Here is a 6,548-nt window from a genome sequence, read left to right as displayed (position 1 = left end):
AAATGAATACTAATTCTTTAATTGTCAACTTTATGAGTCAAACAACATATCGTTGGAATCGTTATAATTCGTAGATTTCGAATATCATATTTGTGATTTACTTAGTGTGAAATTAAAAAAATTTTATATTCCATATTTTAGGCCTCATTAGGAACAAAGGCCCCCCGCTGACCAAGCTCAGTGGTAGCAGCCCGACGGTGTGAGGGGAAGCCGCGTAGTGGGGGACGGTACACAGGTAGCTGGGGCGGAATTGACCATCGCCCAAATAACTTCGTATTTCAGTGTAAAATTTTCATAATTAAATAACTGTAAATTATATATGAGTTTTTAAAAACCTTTTTATCTTTCAGAGTCTAATTTTTGGGATTAGCCTTTAAATTTGAAAACGAGTCCGACTACTCAGACTAGTTTCCAATACATTTTATGTAAGCTATACTGATTAAGGAAAGAGTAATAGTCAGCGATGGAAAATAAATTATGTAATAGTAATTAAATCTTATTAAATACGTGACTTCCTTGAAATTAAACTTTTAAATTATAAATTAACAATAGGAATTATAATTGGAACAAGAAATTATAATTTTAAAATACTTTTTATCTTAAAGACGTTTTCAGACTTTAACGATTAATAAAAGAAACATGCACAAACCACTGATTGAAGGATTAATCGCTTTACTGCGCATGGACCTTGAACTTTATGTTAATTCTTTACGATTTACTCTACCGCTTATTCGATAACGTTCCTATGCGTTGAGTAGCAATTACTACTTGTTTCAACTTTACTCAATTGGGTCACTTACTCTCCTTAAAATAATTATATATTTGCTAATGAATTTTATAATTGAGAAAAGTTTTTTTTTTAATTTCTAAGAAAAAAAGAATTGATAATAGGGTCAGGAGAAATTAAGGTAATATTTTCTAAAGGGAGATAGTATTTTTATTTTATTGTCATGATCTCTGAAAAATTCTTATATTTAAAACATTTCTGCTCAAAGAAGATTATAAATAAATTCCTGAGAAATTAGAGTAATACTTTTTAAAGGAAGATACTATTTTTATGTTATGGTCACGATCTTTCAACAATTCCTTATTTAACAAATTTTCACCTAGGGAAGAAGAATATGCACACAGCTTTAATATACTTCCTTTTCAATTATCCCTGGAAAATAAATGTGAAATATCTGCATTTTGTTTGACAATTGCAGTGAAACCCTTCAATAGCCCTCCCTTATATAGCCCTTCCGAGAATTGACGGCGAGCCGTAGGTAGGTATAACAGAAACTGCGCGGGGGCCGCGGGGGGTCTGCGGAAAAATTGGCGCTATAAAAGAGTTTCACTGTACAAAGTTTATATTACTTAAAATATATAGAGGTTTGTATTTTTTTAAATAAGTTAAATTTAAGCCGGATTAAAAAATTGTTATTAATTTTAGAACCAATAAAAACATTTTGTCTAGAGGTTGCAAATAAATTTTTTGTTTTAAATTGTTTACATCTGCTTTCAGGTATATGATTGTCATTATCCTTGAATAAAAATGTTATTTTATGAGTACTAAAGTGAGATTGATCTATTTTTTTATGTCTTGGGCAACAGGAATAGATTTTATTGCAAATTTTATTCTGCATACTTCTTCCAGATTTAGCAAAGGGGCTGTTTAAAAACTAAATCACACTTTTAGAGGTAGGAGGTGATCGGGCTTATGACAATTTTAAACATACGGGGAGAAAGGTTCATACTAAATGTGACGACACGCATGGAAAATATAAATATGAATAACGTTTCTTTCAAGTGCTTCAAAAAATGGAAATTCATGATTTCATTTTACACTTTTGAAATTCCCCCTTTCCCCTTTATTTTCAAGAAACTTTCCTTTTTTCTCCTTTTTTTCGCTTCAAGTCAAACTGAATTAATAGAACTCAATCAGATAAGGCAAATTTTTTTCGTTGCGGACGTTAATTTGTTTTTAATTGAAAAGTCTATTATTATATTTTTGGTTCAGCGAACATCTCTTTTCGTAAAAAATTCTACTATCTCGTTGAAGATTGAACTATTTAGTGTAAAATTATTTTTTTTGTTTTCGATAAATTTTAAACTGTAAACTTAAATAATTTATTTTTGGTTGAAAATTGATCGTTTTTAGTTAAAAATGTAATTAATAAAGTTTTCATTGGGAATTCATATTTTTTGTTGAGTATGCAAATATTTGGTTGAAAGATAAAGTACTTTGTTAAAAATTAATTTTTGTGATTGAAGAATATTCCACTTTAAAATTTCAACTGTTTTCTAGAGAATTCGCCTTCATGGTTTGAAAATTCAAGAATTTTGAATCAATTTTTTTCTCCTCTGAAATGAGAAATGTTTCCTTGTTAAAAATGTAATATTTTTGTTGAAATTTCCTCTCTTTGGTTATTAAATATTCATCTAGTTTGGGAAATATTTAATCCTTCTTGGTCAAAAATACAACTGGTTGAAAATTAACCTTTGTTGGTTGAGGATTCAACAATTTTGCTGTAAACTCGTTTTTTCCGTTGAATTCAACTGTTTTTCATTCAAAATTGTAATATATTTTGTTTTAAATATCAACTCTTACATTTATTTTTGAGATTCACTTTCTTGGTAAAATTAAAATGTTTTTTATTTAAAATTATCATCTTTTTTTAGTTGTAATATCGAATAATATATTTTTTGTTGAAAATAAATCTTTTTTTCTTGGAAATTCAATTACTTTTCTGAAAGTGTAACTACTTTGTTGAACACACTTCGTTTTAGTTGAAAATTCAACTATTTTGTTGAAAAATAGATTATTTATTGAAAAAATAAACTGTTTTCTGAACATTCGTCGTTTTGGATTGAAAATCGAACTGCACACGGAATAAAAGAACATTTCAGATGCAAATTTATATATATTTAATGTAAAAACGTTACTTTATCATAAAAAAATTAAGTTGTAACAAAATACTTGAATTTTCAACCTGAAAAAATGAATTCTTAATATTTGATATTTCTACCAAAAAAATAACAAATTTCATTTAAAAATCAAATTTAAAACAACAAATAACAAATTTTCAACAAATAAAAATTTGTCAATGATGAAAGAAAAAAAGTTCACCTAAATTGTCGAACCTTCAACAAAAAAATTAATTTTCGTCAAAATAGGTAAGTTTTTTTCGATAAAATAGGTAAATTTTCAGCTAAAGAAGTAAACCTTTATTCCAAAAACAAATTTTCAACAAAGTAGTTTAACTTTTACCCAAGTAGTATAATTTTCAATTAAAAAAATAAGCTTTTATCAAATCAGTTCAAATTTAAACCAAAGAGATGAATTTTCAACTAAAAATACGAATCTTTAACAAAGAAATGATTGCTTAACAAAGTGGTTCAACCAAAATTTTTCAACAAAATAGTTGAATCCTCAAGAAAAAAAGATTAATTTTCAATCAAACAGTTGAAGTTTTATCCAACAAAGATGAAATTTCTGCCAAAAATGATGAATTTTTAAATTAAAAAAAAAAACTATTCTCCCCAACCATCCACAATCAGGGCCGTATGAATAATTTCTGTTGGAGTTACGTTTCAAATAAAATGTTGTTTGTTTGTATTTTTGCCATTTTGGTTTTATATTATCATAATGAAGGTAAAAATTTTTGTGCTCGAAAATCCAACTTGATCAAACTACTTATTTTTAAGTGTGTACGTACATTTATCAGGGTAGACATTTTCATCGAAGAATAAAAAATCTCCTGTAATTTCCCGTGTCTTTTTCGGTCCGCAAACATTTTTCACGGTCACTAAAACACAAAATTCGAACTCTAAGTCTAAGCATTTTTCATTTAAAATAATAAACAATAAACAACAAACTGAAGCATTCAAAGTGGAACTCTTGAATATTTAACTTTTTAAAATTGAAGATTTAAATTTGTTTAATTAAAACACTTTGTAATCGAATGCTAAATAATTAATACGTATAAAATGGACAGTAGTAACACTTTCTCATTAAACAAGTTTAAATGAAATGCAGATAATCTGCAAATTAAACGTTTTTAACTTTTATGAATTATAGAGTTCAAAGATTCAAATTCAATTCCAAAAATATAAATCCACGTTATCATTTTATATTTCAAAAAACGAATTTCCTACAAAAAAGTTGAATTTTCAATAATAAAGGATGACTTTAAAAAAATTGTAGTCATTTATAAACGGAATAAAACAATTTTAAAATGAAATAAAACAATGTTAAATTTCTTCTTCTTGTCAGTTATTTAATTTTATAGAAATCCTCTGACTTTTACAAGGTATTTTTTGTTAAAACTCTGAATTTTCCCTGACAAATGAAATTCCCTGACTCTAAAAACAAATTGTTGTTGGCTAGGTTCGGTACATGATTGAAGGTAACAAATCATAACAAAATCTCTCGACCCCTCCGCCCTTGAGCTGTTACGTGATTAAAGTACGGTCCCTCACAAATTGAATTCAATATGGTACCTAGACATTAATTTTATATAAAAGGATTTATTGCTCTATTTTCGTAAAAAATCACCCTATTCTGCCTATTATCAGAATTAGCATTTTAGATTGTGTAGCGTGTTAGAATGAAATCAAAGAAAAAAATTCCACTTAAAGAGTGATGGGGAGAGGTGGGAAGTCTTTGAATGAAAATACGGAAATCAGAAGTATTGCAGTCGATGATTTGCAAATATTGATAAAGGTGACCGTGAAAATTGATTATTCTATGTAGCTTTTGTGGATACAATTAATAGAAAATGTCAATAATGCACGATACGGCGTAGAACCTTGTAGCGCTTTTATTTTTGTATTCATTTAAATTTTCTTTGCCCAGGTTAAATAATTCATTATACAATATTTTTCTAAAGACAGAAAGAGTTTTTATAAGTCATTTTTACACATTCTGTTAAGACCCCACTAAGGAAAATTTATATGTAAATATTCGATAATTCCAAGCCCCTTAGCGTGCACGAAGACACATTTTCGTGAGCGTCTGCTCATAAAATTACAAATCCAGAAACAATGCCATAAATTTCCGGTTGCTTTCATGTCAACAGAAAGGGAAAACTAACCAGTCTCTTTCCTAAACATGACCACTTATATGCTAATCGCATTGTACAGCAGATTTTATTTTACGTTTTTTTAATAAGCAGCCTAACCACTTTCGCTATTCACAAAACCAACAGGATTTATAATAAGTAGAAAAATAATCAAATTAAAATAAAACTGCAATATTTAAATGAAAATAAAAATAATAAAACATATTTTCTGAAAGTTTTTAATAATTAATATAGTCGTAATTAGAAAAACCTGCCCGTCGCGCAGCTCATTTGCATTGCTCGCCGCGCACGCGGCTCGCAAGTTTGAGCGCGCCTGTGGATCTCGCGCATAGCACTCGATAATGTATTTACCTCACACTCCACGCTCGGTCATTGTACTTCTCCAAATTTTTTCATATGACTTTTAAATTTAAAGGTCAAACGATGGCCAACTGAGATTAAGTCATTGTGAATTCTCTTTTGTTAAAACTCTTTCTGCTCTAACAAACACATTTTCATCACGTGTCTCGTGAGAAAGAAAAAGTCGAAACCAAATTTTCAGATCAGATATTGGCAAATAATTTTGTTACTAAACATTTCATTTTACCTTGTGTCTTCTTTCCAAAAATTTTATAAGTATATTTGTAATGTGATTTTTCACGATTAAATCAAAAACTACAATCTTTATAAAAAAGTAATTCACAACAAACTTGTAGCTCTTTTTTGGGTGAACAACTTTTGTCCATTCATTTTCTTCGTACCTTGTTCCGATATTCGAAAAATTAAATTTTTTTTTGGATGAGAAGTTCTTTTTTATTTATTTATTTTTTTGTATCTTTCATAATTTTAACGAAAAATTGATTTTTCATATATTTTCAATCGCTTATAAAAGAAATGGTCTGGAAAAAATTTGTTCATCTTTTAAGGCCAGCAAAGTTTTTCTGAAAAATGGCATTATTTATTTCTTTAAAGCATTTTCGATTTAAAAAAAAAAACAGAATAATGGCAGAACGATGGATACACCTTCTTAAAAATTGTTTTTGCTGACTCAGAGGATCTCAAAACGTGGAGATTTGAACCTGAAGCATAAAATCAGTCATTGAAGTGTGGTCTGAATTATTAATTAACATTCATTCGATTCTTGAGGCCACCCATCCTTATTTTATTCAGTTTTTAGGTGAATATCTCGAAGGGTAGGAAGTACAGTGAAAAATACGATCGCGTTTCACGAAGGAATTAAGTTTATGTTGGAAATTATTTCTGTTTTTTAAATTTTACTTTCGCTATGTAAAAACGTTAATCAGTACCTGCAATGAAATGTCAAAACGCAGAGCTAAGTGTTCTAGTTAGAACGAGTATATATATATATATATATATTAATAATTAAAATGCTATACATTTGTGACAAATTAATATATTTTGAATTTAGTTAATATTATTTTGTATTGAATTATTATTTCTTTCATATAAATAAGCCTAAATTCTTGATTCAAGTATGGAAAAATT

At 28.2% G+C, this 6,548-nt stretch overlaps 1 protein-coding gene across 1 annotated transcript in view; it reads left to right on the top strand.

Annotated features, from left to right (window-relative positions):
- Positions 1-489, top strand: part of LOC117174217 — a 3,119-nt gene extending 2,630 nt beyond the window's left edge. Inside the window, exon 3 of the transcript XR_004467275.1 lies at positions 351-489. The gene's annotated coding sequence lies outside the window, so the exon portion shown is untranslated. The remainder of the gene's footprint in view (positions 1-350) is intronic.
- Positions 490-6,548: the final 6,059 nt, after the last annotated feature.

Source organism: Belonocnema kinseyi, chromosome 6, assembly GCF_010883055.1.
Source record: "Belonocnema kinseyi isolate 2016_QV_RU_SX_M_011 chromosome 6, B_treatae_v1, whole genome shotgun sequence".
Taxonomy (NCBI): domain Eukaryota; kingdom Metazoa; phylum Arthropoda; class Insecta; order Hymenoptera; family Cynipidae; genus Belonocnema; species Belonocnema kinseyi.
The sequence above is the reverse complement of the archived record's forward strand: the minus strand, read 5'-3'. Positions and strand labels throughout refer to the sequence as shown.